This window comes from Tamandua tetradactyla, chromosome 1 (assembly GCF_023851605.1).
Source record: "Tamandua tetradactyla isolate mTamTet1 chromosome 1, mTamTet1.pri, whole genome shotgun sequence".
In the NCBI taxonomy this organism is placed as follows: Eukaryota; Metazoa; Chordata; class Mammalia; order Pilosa; family Myrmecophagidae; genus Tamandua; species Tamandua tetradactyla.
The window spans coordinates 16,058,437-16,078,715 of NC_135327.1; the positions used below are offsets into that span (position 1 = coordinate 16,058,437).

Genomic DNA, 20,279 nt, shown 5'->3' on the forward strand with positions numbered 1-20,279 from the left:
ACTACAAAAAGATGTGGGGACAGAGGGGTCTAGGAAAACAGTTTGTGTATATCACTGAAGCTGAATTGGTATCTAAGCAAACAAGGGTGTTAAAGATTTAGAATGTTATATTTAGGCCCCAGCAGTAACTACAAAGAAAATATCAGAGAATATGCAGGCTCACAGAGACAGAAACTAGAGTACAGGCTGCCAGGGGCAGGGTGGGGCTCAGGGGCCTGCGGAGTTAATGTACAATGGGTAAGGGTTTCTGTTTGGGGAGATGGGAAAGTTTCAGTAATAGAAGGTGGCAAGGATACTGCAACATTGTAAAGACGAGCAGTACCACTGAAAGGTACCTTGGGAGTAGTTGAGATGGGAAAGTTTATATTGTACATATGGTCCCACAATAAAAAAAAAAAGAAACAGCAACTAAGGAGACTATGACAATTACATGGAATATATGATCCTGAATGAGATCTAGCAAGGGAGGAGATAAGACTCAAAAGGACATTATTGGGACAAATGAAAACTTGGAAGCTTTTAAATCAATGTTAAATTGCTTGAACTTGAGGACTGGACTTAGGTGGCTGCATAAGTGAATATCCTTATTCTTAGGAAATGTACGTGGCAGTATTAAGGGCTCAAGGGGCATGCTGCATACAATCTACACTCAAGATTTCAGAAAATGGGTTGTAGGGAGACAAACTGACAGACAGGTATGGATAGGTAGAGTGATACGGCAAATGTGGCAAAATGCTAAAATTAGTGGATATGGGTATCCAGGGGTTAAGAGTATACTGGATTTCTTCATATGGGATTTATATTATTTTTGTAACTGGCCTGTAAGTTTGAAAGAATTTCAAAATAAAAAGTTAAAAAACAGACAAAAGTTCATCAAACTGAATATTTAAAATAGATTAATTTTATGATATACAAAGTATTACTCAATAAAGCTGTTTTTCTAAGGCTTGGGGAGTAACAAATACTGGGGCGCAGCCACCAGGGTCCTCTCAAGGTGACAAAGTGCCCCTCATTGGTCAGAGGACAGGGTGGCAGGGGCAGGTCTGTGGCACAGTGGAGGCCACTGTGGACACGTTGAGCAGGAGGGGCTTCTGGGACACTGGGGACCCTGTGTCACAGGGCTGATCTGGAACTGGGAAGGGCCGGGGAGGGGCTGGGCTTGGGAACTGCGGGTGTTCAGAGAGACGTGGATGCAGGGGTAGCCGAGGAGTCTCTGGAGAGGGTGTGGTTTGAGGAGAGGTGGCGGCCAGGACAGAGTACTGAGAAACCAACATTTAGGGTGCCCCACTGAGGAAGGGAAGCTGACCAAGGCAGTGAGATGGAGCAGCCAGAGCGGCCTGATGCCGCATCACAAAAGGAGGGCTGAGAAGTGGCCATGGGCTGAACCACAGGAGATCCTGGTGGCTTGGTGAGAGCAGGGACAGTGCAGGATTCAGGCCCTATCCTGGCTGCACGGTGAGGAATAAATGGAGTCAGGAGCATCATCAGTACTTAGCTGGGAGGAGGGGGGGGTGCTGGGGGCAGATGCAGCCACTCCCAGCCCTATCACACACCTGTCCTAGCTGACCTGCCCAGCCCCGTGCTGCCAGACCCTCGTGGCCAGGGGATGCCTGTGCTGTGGAGAGATGGCTCTTGCTAGGTCACGCTCCCAACCTAGCCCAGTGACAGTCCACTGATTGGGAGAGTGGCAGCTGCACCTCAGAGTCCCACTCCCAGGGCCAGGCTGGGCACTGAGGAGGTGGCAGGAATGGAGCACAGTGGAAGCCTCTCAGGTCTCCCAGGCATTTCTCTGGACCTCATTGAGAGGTCCCGGCCCACTGAGACAAAGAAATTCTGTGCACACTTTGTGTGACTATGAGTTTCCCTTAGAAATACCAAGAGGATATGCCCTCAGCACTACCTTCTCTTGAGCTCTGGGCTTCTCCACCTCCTATGGACAGCCAAGATGCCATCAGCCCAGGGGACACAAGAACGGCATCTGTCAAGGGCTTCTCATCAACCCAATTCTACGCACAGCATCCAGTCTGTTTCTCTCCACCCCTTGGCAGGTGCTAGCATTACGCCCACCTTGTTGACTCAGAGAGGTTGAGTAGCTCCCTGAAGGTCACACAGGAAGTGGCAGGAGTGGGTTTGGCACACAGGCCGTAAGAACTGGCTTGCTTTCCCCCACTGACCCGTAACAATTGTGGAAACAAAAGAGGAGAAAGCTGGGGTGGGGGTGGGGAAGGCAGTAGGAAGGACAGACTTCTGAATGACAAAGTGGCAGGCCCCAATTCGAGCCCCGATGGACAACCAAGCTCCTGTGACCAAGGGTAAGTCACTCTCCCATACAAGTCCTCTACTTTCCCAGCTGGACAGTGAGCTCTGAGACCCTCTGTGGCTGTCACCAGGTGCTTACAGGAAATGCTTCTGCCCTCCATGGCAGAAATAATGTCTTGAAAAGGTCAGCACAAAAACCAAGGGTGTGGGGAGGAGGGCAGCAGGAGAAAGATAGCTCCCCTCCCCTACAACCAGCCTTTGGGCGCAGCAGAGGCCTCACAACCCAAAGGGAAAGGGGTCCAGGAGACCTCAGTGAGTGACTGGGTCCCCCTCCAGCCCCTGCAAAGGGGAGATAGAGCCAGTCTGCCCTCTGCTGCTGGGAAGCACTTAGTAACCACCTACTGTGAGCAGAGGCCTGTACTGAGGCTTGTAGGAACACAGGGATGTCACCGCCTGCTCCCTTGGCCCCTGCTGGCCTAGTACAGCAGCAAGGCCCCTGATGGCCATCGGGACCTGATTCTCCCAACAGAAATGACAGGTGAGTTCTACCAGGCCCATTTTACAGACAAAGAAAGTGAGGCATGCACATTTGTATTAAGCACCTGCAAATCCAGATGTCTGAGGGAGCTGAGTCTCAAGAGGGTCGAGGGTGGTAAGAGAGGACGGTGCTGGGGATGGGGAGGGGGTGAGCACCAGGTGGGATGGAGGGGTAGCAGGAGGCTGCCCCCACTGCCCTGCCCAGAAGGGACTGCCCTCACCACCCTCACGGCCCCCAGCAATCCTCACTTACTACTTTCTTTGCACCACCACGCCCACAAAGGGGCCGTCTCCCCATCCCAAGCACAGGAGGAGAAACTGGACGCGAAATGGGGGAGGGGGGTAGCCACAACCAAGGTCAAATAGAGCGGGCAGGACAAGCCAGGCCTGGCACATTAGGCCTCCAGCCTCTCTGTGCAGATCTCTTTCCCGGCCTCCCAGCACTACTGCCAGGGATACATCTAGGGAAATCGAGCAGCCACCCAGGACCTACAGGCTGAAATGTGGCAACTGTGCAATGTAGGCATACTCACTTGCTTCTGAGCTCGTGGGCATGAGGGGCTGGCATTAGCACAGTGGTGCCCAGGGGCAGGAGAGTAGAGCTGTGGCAAGGGAGGGCATTGGTGTGGTAGGGAAAGCAGCCCGTCTCCTGAGGATACTGCTCTCCCAGAAATATCATGGGGAATCTAGCTCTTTAACAAATAGCATTATCCATTTATGCAATGATCATATGCTTTATTATACAAATGGGAACATTTTTGAAACTGAAAGGGAAGCTGTTAATAATTACATTAGAACTGCACTGGGCAAACCATGACATATGGACACATTATTTATTGAACACGTGCCAGGATGAATGGTGGACCCTTTACATCCTCATTCATTTTTATCCTCATAATGGCCCACGAAAAAATACTGCAGCTACCCTGGCCTCCTTATTGTTCCTCTAACATGCCTCAGGGCCTTTGTACATGCTGTTCTCTTGGCTTGGCATCCCCTACCCACTAGTGGGTTGCTCCTTAAGTCATTCAAATTTCCATTCAAACATGTCCTCCCCAGATCACACCATCTCATCACTTTTTATCCATTTACCCTGATTTGTTTTTCATTATGATACTTTTCACTCCTTGACATTACTTTTTTATTTAGTGCCTGTTTCCCCTTCTAGAAAGCTCCATGACCAAAAGGACTTTGCCTGTTTTGTTCACAGCTGACCGAGCACCCAAAATAGTGGCCATGCATTTGTTGGATGAATGAATGAAGAGTAATGATTGCCAATCAGATGAAGAACTGGAGTATGACAGACATTGCTAATCATCTCTCAATATCTCTTCTCTCCTTCTTTCTCAGTAATTGAACTCCTGAATTTTAGTATCCATACTTGGCCATTCAGAATAAAGTCTACATTTTCAAGTCTCCTCTACAGCTGGTTGAGGCCATGTGACCAAATTCCAGGTAGAATGATGCAGACTTCTGAGAAGATGAAGGGCTGTGTCCTCTTCTCCTTTCTGCTGGCTGGAATGTGGATATGATGGCTGGAGCTGGTCATAATGAATTATAAGGTGAAGCCATGTTATAATAAGACAGAGTAAAAAGACAGAAGGAAGTCTGGTTTCCTGATGATCATGGAGCCATCAATCAGTCCTGAACCACCTACCCAGACTCTGATGTGGGAGAGAACTACATTTCCATTCTGTTTAAGTCACTTTTATTGAATTTGCTGTCACTCAGAGCCAGGAACCCACAGAATTCAAACCTGGAACATCAGACCTGTGTGGGCTTATTCTCCACAGCTCAGGGTCTGGCCCATGGTAGGTCCTCAACCAACATTAGTTGAACGAATGAACGAATAACTGGATGAATAAACAAAGAGATGAATACCGGGTCCTTTTGGCTCGGCATGTTGTGATCTGGCCCCATCTGGCCCTTGTCTCCTCTCCTCACGGCCACTTCAGCACACATTTGAGAATTCATCAATCCTCTGAAGACCAACAGCCTTGGTTCTTACCTGATAATAACATCTGTTTCAGTTTACCAAAGTTGCCAGAATGCAATATACCAGAAATGGCTTGGCTTTTACAATGGACACTTGTTTACAAATTTTCTGTTCTAAAGCCATGGTACTGTCCAAATTAAGGCATCAAGAGGGAGATACCTTCTCTGAGGAAAGGGTGCTGGCATCCAGGTTTCCTCTGTCATATGGGAAGGCACATGACTGGCATCTGCTTGCTTTTAGCTTATGATTCCAGTGGCTTTTTCTCTGAGCATCTGTGGGTCCTTTCTTAGTACCTCCAGGGTGCTCTTTCTAAGCTCTTTTTTCAAAACTCCTCTTATAAAGGACTTCAGTAAAGGATTAAGACCCACCTTAAATGGGCTGGGTCACATCTCAATTGAAATGACCTAATCAAAAGGTCCCACCTACAACAGGTCTGCACCCAGCAGAGTAGATTAAAAGAACATGGCTTTTTTCTGGGGTACAAAACAGCTCCAAACTACCATATCATCTGACCCATTGACATAGGAGATCTGGCCTTTTGTGAAGGACCCTCTGGACCAAGCCTTGGCTTGGAGCTGGGTAGATGGTCCAAGATGGACCAGAGTCAGTCTTGCTCTTCAGGACCTGCCCCCAGGAGATCTGTGAGTCCTGCACCAACGTATCTCCTCCATCAGACAGTGTATTCTGAGGGCAGAAACAGCACCCAACACACGGACTGGCACAGGAAAGGCTTACAGAAGGTGGGAAAGACTGGAAATTTCCATGACCACACACTTTGGGATGTGGAGCTTGGCAATGTTCTCCCAAACGTCTCTGCTGTGCGGCCTGGATTTCCATTAGAAGTCAGTGTTAATGTACTGAAAGCCCCAGTTACAAGGCAACCCCCCTCCAACCTTCATGACCCCCACCTCTACCATCACCAACCCATTTTGGTTACTGGGACTTTAGTATGGGTTCATTTCCTTGGGAAAAGTTCATGAGGTCAGGTTATAACTGAGTTTTAAGAGGACAGAGGTGGGTGGGAAAGGGCTGGGGCTGGATGAGGAACTAGAAGGAAGTGGTTAGATCCTAGGATCCTTGAGTGATCAAAGGAAAACAGAAAGGAAGTAAGATGTACAAGATGCAGCATTTGAGTTCCTTGACAATCCAGATAACCCCTACCTACTTCTCTGAATATATCATCTACTAGCTCATCCTACACCACACACAAGGCACGGCCTGTTTTTCTTCCTTCATCACAGAGTCCATGCTGTACCCCCATCCTCAATGCCATCTGCCTATTTCAGCTGGGTAAAATCTTCCCCACTCCTCAAGGCCTGGTTCAAACACCACTGCCTCCCATGAAGCTTTCCCTGATGGTTCTTCTCTGGTGTTTATCCCTCCCTCCTCTGGGCCCCAGCACCTTGCTCAGGCTTCCCATGTCTTTACCAGCTGGGTCCGAGGCCCTGGTGAGGATGAACAGGGCCATTTCATCAGCACCATCAGCTCCATGGCTGCAGGACAGTGCATTTCTGGACCCCTCAAGGCCGCCAAAATAGTCTCTGACCACTGACAATATGTGGTCTTGGTAACAATACAGACCTTGATCTCACCTAGAGATTCAGATCCTGGAGGTCTAGGTGGGGTCAGGAATCTACATTGTCAAGTCTCTTAAAGGAGTCCAATGCATGTTAAATTTCAAGACCCTCTGAGGATAAGAAAATGTTAAGACCCTCTAAAGAGTAAATGTATGCTGAGATGAAAAAAATATAAAAGAATGAGGACACGGCCATCCCAATGTCCTGAAGGAAAGCCTTTAGGGTTGGGCTGGGGGCGGGGAGGAGTTTACTTGCTTATCCAACAAATATTCATTGAGCACTCACTAACCAGCAATACTAGCAACAACATGAGTTGTGTACTTGCCACATACAGGGCTCACTGCTTGTACAATCTGGGTAAAGCTCAACAACTCTATGAGGCATGTGCTATCATTCTTCCCACTGCACAGATAAAGAAACCGAGGCTCAGAGAGGTAAAGTGACCTGCCCAAGGACCCACAGCTATTAAATGTCAGAGCTTGCATTTGAACCCAGACCAGCTGGTTCCAGAGTTTACACTCTATAATGGCCACAGTGTGCCAGCTGGAGGAACTGGCAGTAAACAAATAGCCCTGGCCCCAGATCCTCCACCAGCAGGGAAAGAGACACTAAGTACACAAACATACTTTCACATTGTAGTATATGCGGGGGAGGCAAAGAAGCAATTCCTCCAGGAGACAATTTTTGGGTGTGCCAACTGGGTGAAGTGGTCAAGGGTAAGGCCTTTTTGAGGAAGGTCCCTTTGCCTCAGTTTCCTCAGTTGGGCAGCTAATCCCTGGAAAATGTTCAGCTGGGACATCCCAGGAATCCAGTCTTTCTTTCTCTGGGCCTCAGTTTCCTCATTTACACGATGGGTTAGAAGGAGAGCAGAGCCAGTGGCGATCCCAGGTCCCTTCAGATTCAGCCCTTGGGCTTTCCAAGGCCGAGTCTTGGAAAGGTTCCTGGGGCTGGGTCTTTGACAGTGCATCCTCCACCCACTATCATATTGGAAAGGGCCTAGGATGGCCATGTGGTGATTTTGGGACTGCAGGTGGAGCCCTGGCTTCTCCCCTCCCAGGATGTGGGCCTCTGCATCCAGCAGCCTTGCTGTGCTGGGAGCAGGAGAAGATTCTTGGCTTTGCTGGTTCTTCCAAAGCCCTGGCACCTCCACAGGGCAAGGATAAAGTGTAGGATCCCACCCCATTCAGAAGGACCTGACATCCAGGGCCCTAAGCACAGCTGAGGCTTAGTTCCCTTTTCTCTGCCTGTCAGCCTCAGCCCGCAGGCCACTAGGTGCTGTCCGCAGTGCTGAAAAACCCCAGCTGGTCTCCCAAGAACAGGCCCTCTTTGCAAACATTTAAAGCGCCTGTTCTGTGTTTCTCAGGACAGAGAGCTAAGAATTCAGGAAGGAAGAGAATCTGGGCCCTGCCATGTTCAACAACTCTGGCTCTGGGTTCGGAAAAGTCAGGTTCCACACTTGCCAGCAGTGTGATCTCAGGTCAACCTTTCCCTTTTATGTGCCTCAATTTCCTCATATGCAAATGGGTATAATAACTACACTGATCTCATGAACCTGGAGTGAAGAGTGAATGCAGATGCCGAATCAGTACAGGGTACATCCAGGGGCCCAACGAATGTCAGCCATTGTTGTTAAACTGTGGACTTGCTACTATTTGGGAAGGCTAATTTTGACTGGATGTTTGCCATCCAGTACCATGGCAGTGGGCAGGGTATGCACTGTTAAAGACAGGGCTACAGGAACCCTGGGCTGACTTGGCCTTGGGAAGCCCAGAAGCAAACAAGCCCAAGAGTCTGACCTGCTTCTACTCACAGCCTCCCTATAAAGTAAATTCTAAAATGGGTATTAGAATATAGACAAACATTCTGAGGTTCAGAGAGGTGAAGTCAGTTGCCCAAGTTCACATGGCTTGTGAAGCAGGGAGCTGGGACTCAAATCAGTGAATTCTGAAATCTCCACGTCTATACCACCCACCTCCACTGTCAAGAGCGAGGGAAATATGAACAAAGAGGGACCTGGCTTGCTACAAGTCATCCAGTAAACCAGGGCCCCACCTCCCAGCCCAGACCTCTTCTCACTGTGCCAAGCCAGGCTCCCCCTGGCAAGGTGAAATGAACTCCCCACATCTGTGGTGGCTGGAACCATGGACAGGTGGGTTCCCTCTGTGATGATCCCTCTGTCCCGTAGGACTGTCCGCTGATGAAGGCAGAGGCATGAAGCAGCCCAGAGACAATGTGTGTCAGCTGCAGCCGTAGGCCAGAGGCCACTCGGTGCCCGCCAGTGCCCTTGCCAGTAGGCACCTGAGTGCCAGGGAGAGGGCGGAGCCAGGGCAGTGCTGCTGGGGCCCCTTCAGCTCTGGCCTGGTTTCCCAGCAGGAAGAAGGCCAGCTATGCACCCAGAACACTCCCGCCCCACATTTCCCACTGCGTGGAACACATGCACGCACACACAGATATGGTTCAAATGCACCCAGAGGGAGCTCCTGGCAACCTCGAAAATCCTTCTTTCCCTTCAGAAGGTGCAGCGTTGACCTCCGGTAGGGGGACAAGGGGCAGGTGAGGCATTAAACCCAGAAACCTGATTCCCCAACCCACCTTCCAAGCTGGGTGACCTTGGACAAGTCACAAAGCTGCTCCACCATGGTGTTTCCTCTGAAATGGGCCCTCCTGGGTCCTGGGTATGAAAGGGATCATGGACGGGAACAGGTTTTGAGACTTTAGAAGTAGTCACTGCCCAGAGGGGTAATGAGGGTTTGAACCAGTACCCTAGGGACAAATCCATCCTCCCAGAATTGGGTCCTCCTTAGCTACCTGGGTCCAGCCATAGCTGTCTCTTCTCACACAATGTCTGTAGTGGCCAATCTCCCGGGTTCCCTGTCTTCCTGCATGCCCCTCCCCAATTCACTGTCACATGGAGGCTGGAGGGGTCTTTGTGAAGTATAAAGCAGAACTGTCACACATCTCCAGAGGCTTCTCAGTGCACTTAGGAAAAGACCCAAGCCTCTGCTCCCTTCCCCAGTATCACCACCCTCTCCAATCCCCCTTGCACAAGCCCTTCCAGCCCCCTGCCCTCCTGAGCTCCTGCCCTTGCTGGTCCCCCTACGTGGCTCGCTCTTCCTCAGCATTCACAGAACTGGCTTCTTCTCACCCCTCAGAGCGCAGCACAAACGTCACCTCCTCTGAGAGGCCTTCCCTGGCCACTAAAGTCTGAAGTACTCCAAGCACCAGGCACTCACTCTGGCTTCTGGAACAAGCCTTTCTGCTGCCAATTAGAAGAAGTTGTTTCTGCTGGCATATGATGGGTACAAAATGTGTATGCCAGGCAGCTCTGGATGTGACCGTCTTGGGCTGCAAGCAGCAGGGTAACAAGCCCTGACACTGAGGAGCTCCTCTGCTGAGCAGCTCTGAGCATGTCGTTGCCCCCCACAGACCCTGGTTTCCCACCCCCCACCCCGGGACCATGGGGTCAAACAGCCAGTCTTTGAGCTCTGTCCAGCTGGCCGAAGTCGCCTCCATTTAGACCCCACCCTGCAGTGACCCGTTTTTCTGAGGCTTTTCCAAGTGCAGCCAGTTGCTCCCTGAGGGCCCCAATCCCATAGATCACAGCTGATCCCACTGAGTAGGGCAGCTGCTGGTGCCTAAGCATTTTGTGACTATTAATCAACACTGGCAGTACCGAGGGCGGTACAGGGCAGTTTTGGCGGGAGCTGGGCCTGGCCTTCAAGGCTGGAAACCTGCCAGGCTGAGGCCTCCAGGCCCCAACAGTCTTCCCCACTGCTCTTACAGGTCCCTTTCGGCCACTCACCTGCCTGGCCTGTCTATCTACACCTACTCCATTCAGGTAACAAATGTTCCCAGCTATTCCCTCTGGAGGCACCCCCTCAGCCTCCCAGATCCTTCCAGGGGTATAAAGAAATGGAAGCCATCGCTGCACCCTACTTTATGAAAAAACACGGAGAGGAGAAGTGACTTGCCTAGGGTCACACATCAAGTGTATGGAGGCACAGTGTCCAGGCTGGGTCATCTGGCTCTAAAGCTTCTGGTCTTCGCCCTTCTTACCATGGAGGGAGTGCGGGCAGCTGAACCACCACCACCCAGCATCATACAACCCCAAGAAGATCCCCACTGGCTGCTACTCCTGTGCTCACAGCCCCCTCTCATGACCTGAGGGTCCCAGCTCCTGCACCAGGGGCTCCTGGGAAATTAAACCTCTCATCCCCAACACCCCATCCAACAGCCTACTTCTGTTCCCACTTTTCAATCTGCTCAAAGAAATGAGGAGAAAATCGAATGAGGTGTCCCTGGGGAAGCTGAGCTGTACTGCCAGCTGGCGGGAAGGCGGGAGCTGCCGCGGTGCCCACTGGGGGGTGAGGACCATGCTTTTGGGCCTCTACGCACCACCAGCATCAGGAAAACGCTGCAAGGTGACAGGCCTGCCTCTTTCCTCAATGTCTGGGTGACTCTGGGAGAAACCTGTCCTCCCATCTGTTCATACCACCAGTATTTACCAAGCACCTACTGTGTGCATGAGAGTAGGGAGAAAGGGGCCTGGAGCCCCCCACAAGAGGTCAGGCTCTGGTGGCAGTGCTAGTCCCACCTCCTCTCTGTAGGAGCTGTGTGACCTTGCCGGGCTGGTGGCTTCTCTGCCTCTCTAATGGGGCTGCTGGGGGACCAAAGGCCTGAGGAGGTTGTTGCACTGGGCCTGGCTCAAAGTCTGCACTTGGTACATGCAGGTGCTGGGTGGGCATCAGTCCTATGATGGGCGTCACCTGCCGGGCACTTCGCTGGGGCTGGGGCAGGACAGTAAACAAGACGGATGTGGATGCCATCTCAGCTGACCGCCCAGTAAGGTTGAGAGACAAAACTGGTTAAGTGTCCCAAGGGCATGGGACAAAGAAAACCAAGGGAGGGGCAAGACAGGGGTCACAGAAGGCCCCTCTGAAAAGGACATCTGTGCTGAGAACCTTGACAGAGAACCAGAGGGGACAGCCTGATAAAAGTCCTGAGGTAGGAAGCAGCGAGGTAGTGTCCAAGGACCTGAAAAGAGAGCTGTGTAGCCAGAGGACAGTGAAGGGGAGCATGCACTCTATCTGGGCCTCAGTTTCCCTCTCTATGCACTGGCAGAGATGGAAGCTTCTCCCAGCTTTCCTCAGAGTCCACCACCAAGCAGGCCCCGTTTGCTCTGTGAGGAGCCTTGGGGAGCAGTGGGAGGTACCCAGGGTAACCTGGCTCAACTTTCTTGCAAGTGACCTTGGCCGCATCCCCTTCCCCTTCACCCCAGGGGGCTGACTCAAAGCTACTAGTGGTGCCTGACTCACTACCGGGGGTGACAGCTAATTATGCCGCCCCCTCCACCCTCCTGATCGTAGCACCTGCATCAGGCCAACACTTTGGAAACCGACCCCCCCTCCCAGCTCCAGCCCCCTGAAGAGCCAGGCCTAGCTGGGAGGACCTCCAGGACTCCCAAATGCGGGTCTGGAGAGAGCCCTGTCTGGGAAGCAGCTGCTCCTCCTCTCTTTGCACATTAGTCCCAGTGTCCACCAGAAGTCACAGCCAGGGGACAGGTCAAAAGGGCACGACCAACACCTCTGATCTGGCACGGCCATTTCTTTGAACACAGGGACCAGGTGTCCCAAGGCCTGTGGAGATCTCTGACCTAGACTGGGGCATGTGTTGAGGGGCCCTGGGCACAGGGCCGGGAGTGCAGGGAGCTCCTTTTGGCTGCTTGCCCAGGTGCCCACCCCTCGCCACGTGCATCACTGAAGATCTGCTCGTGGTACCTCGGCTCCCTCCAAGCCAGCCACGTTTAGGCGAACCACAAGGCAGGGCAGAGGGCAGCACTGGCCCAGGCTCAGCCTGTGGGGGTGGGCACCCTAGGGACACCCTCCTGCACCATCCCCACTTCCCAAACAGCCAGAATTTCCAGAACAAGGGAGGGTGGGGAGGGACTGGCAGGCAGCCAGGAGAAGGGAGCTGCTGACATGGGAGGCACAGGGCTCCCCCCACTACTTGGGGCTGGATTCCAAGAAGGCAAGGATGCTGGGAACTTAGGCCACCCTCTACCACAGAGGGAGGGTAGATTAGCATATTCATGATGGGCTGTCATAGTCATGAATATGCTAATTGTACCACTGGCTACTTGAGGCTCCTCAGCCTTTCCAGCTGCCGCCACATCCCTCCCCTGCCTCCCCTGTCTCGATTGCCTCCATAGCTTATCCCAGGATCCATCCTCTTTCCTGGGACTGGCATTCACGGCCCTCGGAAGGTCTTCCCTCATCTGCCCTTCCCCACAACACCTTTGTTGGGGCTGTGCCCCCTGAGCAAATGCTGGCCCTTGGCTCTGCCTCTGCACAGGAGCACATCCTTCACCGTCTCCCTCAAACCTTGCTGTGTGGGTCCCGCAGACGGAGTTTGTGCTGCTTGTCCATAGTGGTCCTCTCTAGCCTCCCTCACTCAGGGGGCAGAGTGAGGGCATCAAAACACACATGAGATCACATCACCTCCCGCCTAAAACCCTTCATGGCTCCCCACCGCTCTTGGGATAAAATCTGAAATGCCTCCTGGTGCCTGAGTCCCTGCTCCCTCTCCAGCCTGGCGCTTGCTCACTGGCCACCACAGGCCCAGCCTCAAGCCTCTCCCCAGGCCTTTGAACTTGCCCTGCTCCCTTCTGCCTCCGTGCCTTTGCCATACTGTTCCCCCTGCCTTTCTTTTCCACTTTGCCTGGGCAACTGTCACTCATTCTTCAGGACTTGGCTCAAATAACACTCTCCTAGGGATGGTTCCCCAAACTCTATGTTGGGACCCTCCACTTTATTGAATGGTTGCATTTATTTAGTTTTGTTGTCATTTGATGACTTGTCTCCCCTTCTGGACTAGGAGCTCTTTGAGGGCAGAGGCCATTTGCACAGGGCCTTGCATACAGTTGGTGCTCAGTAAATGTTTCCTAAATAAATCACTGGTGGTTTTATGATCATTCCAGCAGACTCCAGATGGGCCTCCCTGCCTCCCCCTTACATGTGTAGCTGATTTCCCTTCAGCTCGGGGCAGACAGTACTGTCCATGTGTCCAGCATGTTACACACACTTTAAGAAGATTCCCCTCATGCCTCTGACCCTCCCAGCTGCTCAGGAGGCCAAAGACCAGGAGGCTAAGGAGCATAGCCTACTTGTCCACAGAGGCACAGCAGGGTGAGGCCAGAGAAAGAGACTGGGTATTGGGTGGGGGTAGCACATGGGGTCTGCTGGGTACCGGTACAGAAACAACAGGGGAAATGGCCCAGGAAGGAGGAGGGAGGGCATACCTGCAGCAGGCCAGAGAAGGGCTAGATCAGTGCCCAATTCCAGCAGAGCACAGCAGCAGTCAGGGGCTGTCTGAGGGAGCAAAGGAAATCAGAGGAAGGACGGAGAGGCTGAAGGTAGGAGCTCTCTAGGGGCAGAGCAGGGTCCTTCAGTTCCCCTGCCCTTAAGATTACTGGACCCAATGACCTACCCCCACCCAGTCCCACCCACATGCCACAGGGGCCCATCTGCAAACCAAGAGAGTCACTCATCCACAAACACCTGTATGCCATCAGTCTAGGACCTGGGGATAGGACATGAGTGAAACAAACAAGCCTCGAAGGCCAGTGGGGCAGATGGAAATTAAACAAATGTATAATATGTCAGGGTGTGATCACTGTCATGAGGCAAAATAAAGCAGGATAAGGGGTAGAACTGACAGGGGGACTCTTTGAGGAGGTGACATCTGAACTTAGGCCTTAATGAAGGGAAGGAGGAAGACCTGCAGGTACCTGGGGGCAGAGAATTCCAGGAAGCGGGTGCAGCAAGTGCAAAGGCCCCGGGGCAGAACATGACACTGATGAAGCCCCCCATATCAGTCAGGGGAGTGAGCAGACTACTGGGCATCAGTAGTTGCCAGCTGGTCAAGCTTAGGGGTGAAAAGCCAGCTTTGTCGCACTGGTCTCGTCATCAATCAAAACATGATGACCTGGGGAGTCCTGGCATTACAGGTGGTTAAGAGGATGAAAATGGGAAAAGCCAGTGAGGGCCAGAAGCTTGGGTGTTCATAAACGTAGGCTGGGTGGGCAAACCCTCGAAAGGGAACTGTCCCCGGGGACAGGAGCCCTCCAGCCACAAACAGGAAACAGCTCTGAGAAATAGGAATCTTGCAAACGGACTGCAGCTCTTTGCTCAACAAACATTCCACTCTGGCCTGATCTGCTGGGCCCTGCAAGCTCTGAGTTTACAAGCCCTGGGAGCAAACCAGCAATTAAAGGCAGGAGGATCCAGGCAGCTCAGAGGGAGGAGCTGGGGGAAGGTGCCCCCGGACCTGGGTCTGGAAGGATGACTAGGTGGGCAAAGGGTGGTGTGAGGCACCACGAATGGGGAAACAGCATGTGCCAAGTGAAGAGGGGTTCAAATCTCCTGCACATTCTGGAACAAGAGGAGGAAAGGTGGAGGGGAGGGAGGGGGAGGGAGGGGAAGGAGAAGGCAGCGGCATCAGGAACCTCTAAGATAAGAGCAGCTCATGTTTATAGAGCACCAACTATGCACTGGGTTCAAACAGTCTCATTTGTGCCTCATTATCTTGGTTGGCAAAAGAACATAATCTCCATTTGAATGCTCAGTGTAGGCCAGATGCTTCCATCATCTTTTTATCTCCTTAACAATCCCAGGAGGCAGGAACTCAGCCTTCCCATTATACAGACGAGCAAACGGAGGCTGGGGGCTGTCAAGCACCTTGCCGAGGCCCTGCAGCCAGTGAGCGGCAAGGACAAGTGTGCAGCCCACAAGCAGGAGAGGGCTGGGGCGCTGTGGAAGGGGTCTGAATGGGAAACTGATGCCAGGCCGCCTGTTCTGAAGAAATCCTCTAGCTGCATCACAGGGAGGGGACGGAGGCCCCACAGAGGCTGCTGCCAGGGTCCCCTGCCTCAGTCTCCTCAAGGAAGGGCCAAAGACCTCATCTCGGCAGCTCCAGCTCCATCAGAGGCCGCGTAAGTGCTGGGTGAGGCCTCCTCTCACCCCTCCCGGGGGCGCCAGCGCCTCCAACCTGCAGTTTTAATTAAAAGGCCTTTTCAATCCATTAGCAGCAATAATAATAAAACCCCAAATAGGAACAATAAAACAGTACGGGTTCTCAGAGAATTAAAATGGGTACCTGGTGTTCTGCCACCCCCAGGGGGCAATTTGGGGCTCAGGAGGGAGGCATGATTTTCACCTCTGATAGACATGCCAGTCGTGGACATGGGTTGGGAGGGGCAAGCAGGAGGTAGAGGAAGAGACACAGTGCCAGGAGCTGGAGCCAGGGCTCCCCAGGTCCCAGACACCTCTGGGTGTCTTTCTGGAATCCTCTCAAGAAGGGGGACTATGGCTGCAGAGTCTCCAAGCTCCAAGAACCAGCACCTTCCACCTTCAGGGCTCAGCCACACCTTCCACCTCTCCCCTCACCCAGCCCAGCACAAAAGGCAGTGGGTCCTGACACTAAAATCCAGCTGGCCCTTCCCTACCATGTCCCCGGCCTATGTCCTGGTTCAGTCTGCCCTTAGCTCCCTGGAACATGCACCAGCCTCCCACACAGGGTCTCCGTGTCCACCAGGCCCCTACAAACTGCACTGCACACAAGGGGACACAGCGGTGGGCTGGGGTTTTCCAAATTGTAGAACGAGCCAAGCTGCCCTGCCATCCCCTTCATATCCCACCCATGGCTCCCCACCTCCTCTGGCACACACCACCTCGTCCTGGACTTCTGGCCAGGACCCCCTCTCACTTGTACTCTGAGTGAGGCTTGCCCTCTCCACCCCAGCGCCTCTGCACCTTCTGCCTGTAAGACCTTTCAGTCCACACCTCCCTGATCCCTCCCTCTCACCCAGCAGAGTTCTGCCTCGGTAAGACTACCCAAAGAGCTTCTCATACCCCCCAGAAAGCCCCACAGACCCCTTTCCCATCATTCTTTTCCACACTGTAGCATTTTCATCCATTTTGTGCCTGTCCACCCTCTGCCCTGCATATGCAAGCTCTGTGAGGGCAGGGACTGGGTCTGTGTGCTCACAGCTGTGCCCTCCGCGCCTGGCACCATGCTGGGCTCACAGGAAGTGCTCAATCAAGGCAGGCAGAATGAACCAGCAAACACAATCTCCCTGTTGCCCCCAGAGCCCTGCCCTTCCTCCCTGCAGTCCAAGGAGTTGCTCTTTCCCAAATATCTGGAGTTCATACATATGGGGTCAGCCCTGTCTGCAGCAGTCAACCCTGTGGGTAGATGCAGGTATGGTTTCCAGCCCCCCGGGTTTTCAGAGGGTTTTGGTGAAGGAAGACGTATAAGAGGCTCCAGAGAAAGAGGCAGGTGTGACTGCCTGAGGAAGTCAGGGAAGGCTTCTGAGAGGAGGTGATACTGCAACTAAACCTTGAAGAATGGACAGGATTTTAATAAGTGAACACCTAAATTCACAAAGAATAAGGAAAATAAAAAAAAAAAAAATGAACAGGACTCCATGAGGCATGAAGGGCCACAGCAAGCAGAGAGGAAAGTGAGTGCCATGATGTGTGGGCTGGAAATGGGGTGAGGAGCTTGGGGGGCAGACTGCCAGGACCACTGGCTGCCCCCCCCCCCCCCCCCCCCCCCCCCCCCCCCCCCCCCCGATGGCTGCAGCAAGGGAGATGGGCCAGATGGGAGGGGCCTGGAGTGTCATGCCCGGAGGGGTAGCCCTCATCCCAGAGAGCACTGGCCTGCACAACTGCTTCTGTTTTCAGTTTTTAAAAAACTCTTCTATTAACTTTTTATTATGAAAAATATCAAACACACACAAATGTGGGAGAACAGCTGTATTTACACAGTCCAGTTTAAGAAGGGGGAGTAGGCGGTCGTGAAGCCTGATGGGCCTAGCAGGACTGTGCTGTCTCTGAACCCTGCACTGATTCCAAAGGGGAGACCGACAGCCCGAGGGGTCAGCAACTCTGAAGTCCCTATGTCGTTTCAGACCAACCAGCCTGGCAAATAGTTTTTTAAACCAGTAAAAAGAAAAAAAGATTAATCTTTTTTCCAGCCAGACTACCTTTCTTGTACCTGACAGGGTGTAAATCTACTCTTGGAAGGAAAGAAAGTCTCCTGGAGCTTCCCCTTTAACGCTCTATGAATACTCATGGCACAGACAGAGATGGTTCTTTGAGATGTTCTCAGGAGAAGATGGGGTCACTAGTTTTGAGGGGGCCTTGACAAGTGGAAGGCTGGGTGGGAGAGCAGGTGCTGGAGAGAACAGAGACTTATACCGGCCCAGCTCTGACCTGGGGCGATTCCACTCCCCTCTGAGCCTCCACTTTCTCACCTGTAAACTGGGGTCAATGGCACTCCATTCTGGGCAGCCGGGAACAGAAGGTGATGCAAAATGAAAGGGCCAGCACAGCACATGGCACCCAGTGGGTGCCCAATGCACACTGGTGTGAATTTCACCAGAATAAACTGGGGTGAGGGTGGGGCCACTGGAACAGCCGGAGAGCAGTGGCAAAAGCTGGGCCTGTCTATCTACCTGCCCTACTGCAGCGTCCTTGAACAGAAAACACTGCTTCTCCGCACCTGTTTTCACAGCAGTACTGTAGGAAAAATTTTGTTTCCCTACTATGGGTGCTGTGAGGGTGACAAGAGATGAGATACATGCAAACCTTTCACCAACAATAATGTATGAAGCACATTTTAGTCCTTTCATCGGAGCTTGGTCTGGCCTGTGAGAGGGTGGGAGAGATACAGGCAGAGGAAGGGGCAAGGTCACAGGCTGTCAGGAGAGGAACCTTGGAGATCAGTCCATCTCTTGGTGAAAAAAAAAACAAAAACCAAAGGCTCACAGGTAGGGACGGACTTATTATGGAAGGTCCCAAACCCTCTGCCCCGCCCCCTGATCCCTTCCTCGCTCCCAGGCTCCGTGGGGGGCCGGCGCCTCACCCTCCACCCTCCTCCCGCCCACCAGCCCCACTTTCAGATGAAAAGTCTCATGAAATGCAAATCTGATCAGCTCACCTGCCAGCTCCAAGCTCTCCCATGACTCTGGCTTGACTCAGGAAAGAGCCCAACTCCTTTCATGGCTATGTGCCCCCCCCACCTATGATCTCATACTCGCCCCCAACTCTCTGCGAGCCACGCTTGACCGCATCAGGCCCAGTCGCAGCTGGGGGGCCCTGCTCCTGCGGTTCTCTCTGGCCCTTTTAGTGCCTTCAGGACACAGCTCAAGTCACTTCCTCAGAGAGACCCTCCCTGATCACTCTGGTAGGGTCTCCCCACCCCACTGTTCTCATGTATCCTAGCAACAATCATTGTATTCTGATACTTCCTCATCTGCTTGTTTATAGGGTCAGCTGGACCAGACCAAGGGCTCTGTGGCACAGGGACCACCCAACTCCCCCATATGCAGTGGGGTACCATAAACATCTGCTGAGTGTTTGGGAGTGAACAAGTGAACAGACACCGTGGCTTCCATTTCTGCATCCATCTTTAGTGATGGAGGGAATTCTGGTGCCACAGAAACCCCTTTCGCTGGCATGTCTCCTCAGGGACAGAGTGAGTGTCCAGCTGAGGTTGGGCAAGTGGCAGGCAAGAGGCCGGCGGCCCAGACCACAGGTCAAATTGCTACTACTTGGGAACAGAGTGAGTTAATGAGGCGGATTAATGGTCCAGTGTGGGCACTGCTCCTTCCACAGCCATCAGGTAGCTTGAAAAGGGGCACATAGAGTTGGGGGGGACAGGCCTCCACGTGGTGGGGCAGCCTGGCCCTACTGAGCCTGAGTGCCTGCCCCTCCCCCCACCGCTTGCTCCCTGCTGTCATGGATATCCACAAAGGACAGGGAACAAAAATTTATTAGGCAGCTTTGGTATGTGGGCAGCAGACATGGGGACCCGTTTATTCTCCACAAAATGGAAATGATGGTTCCCACTGTAAGTGGGGGACCCCTGAGGCCCAGAGAGATGAGTGGGCTGCCCCAGGCCCTCAGCTGGGTTGAGCCATCTCTCGGACATCATGGCCCATGCTGGGAGGGAGGTGGATGCCGACTATGGACTGGCCACCTCTCCTCTCTACCTAGATGGGAACCAAGGCTACAAAGGAGGGGGAAGATAATAACAGTAATAAGAACAGTTAGAAGAGCCAATTACTGGATGCTGTGCTAGAAACTAAAGTCACTGAAGCCTCAACAACACATGAAGTAGGTCCTATTATTTGCCCATTCAACAGATAAGGAAACTGAGGCACAGAGAAGTGAAGGTGCTTGGCTGAGGTCACATGGCGAGTAAGAGAGTCCTGCTGTAGAAGCCATAATCTCCTCCCACTGTGACTTCATTCAGACTTAACCCACGACTTGGGGGTGGGGGTATGACTCCAATCAGACCCCCCAGCCCTTCTCCAGCCCTGCCACCCCCACCGCTACAGAGGTCCCCAGAAAGCCTTTGCTAGCCTGGTCCATTGGGTCCCTTACCTCCTTCAAAGTGGGCTCTGGAGGAAGGAGATGCACTGTGTTTTAACTGTTCTATTTTTTCTGTTCATTACAAAAGCCAAATATGTTCACTGTAGAAAACTGGAAAGAAAACATAAAGGCATTTGAAAAATAAAATTATTCCTCTCCCAGAGATGACCACATCGTTTTTTTTTCTTGTATGCTGTATGGTGGGGTCACATTTCATTCTTTTTCCATGTGAGTATCCCATTCCTGCAGCACCATTTGTTGAATTTTTTGTTTATTTATTTGTTTTTGCTGGTTTCTTTGTGTGCTTGTTTGGGCTGGGACTCAAACCCGGGTCTCCCACACGGCAGGCAAGAATTCTACCACTGAAATACCCTCACATCCCCCACATTGGTATTTTGATGCATGTACTCCCAGGCTTTTCATTTTCTCTATAAAATCATCAAGACATCCCCTATCCCCAGCACAGGATTTGCT

At 52.4% G+C, this 20,279-nt stretch overlaps 1 protein-coding gene across 5 annotated transcripts in view; it reads right to left on the reverse strand.

Annotated features, from left to right (window-relative positions):
- Window positions 1–18,627, reverse strand: part of DLGAP4 (DLG associated protein 4) — a 173,586-nt gene extending 154,959 nt beyond the window's left edge. For 4 of the 5 annotated variants that reach the window (XM_077169696.1, XM_077169693.1, XM_077169684.1 and 1 more), the window contains exon 1: window positions 18,370–18,627. The gene's annotated coding sequence lies outside the window, so the exon portion shown is untranslated. Of the gene's footprint in view, window positions 1–6,694; window positions 6,772–18,369 lie in introns of all 5 variants that reach the window. The other variant, XM_077169674.1, reaches the window with a different exon arrangement.
- Between the last annotated feature and the right edge of the window lie 1,652 nt (window positions 18,628–20,279).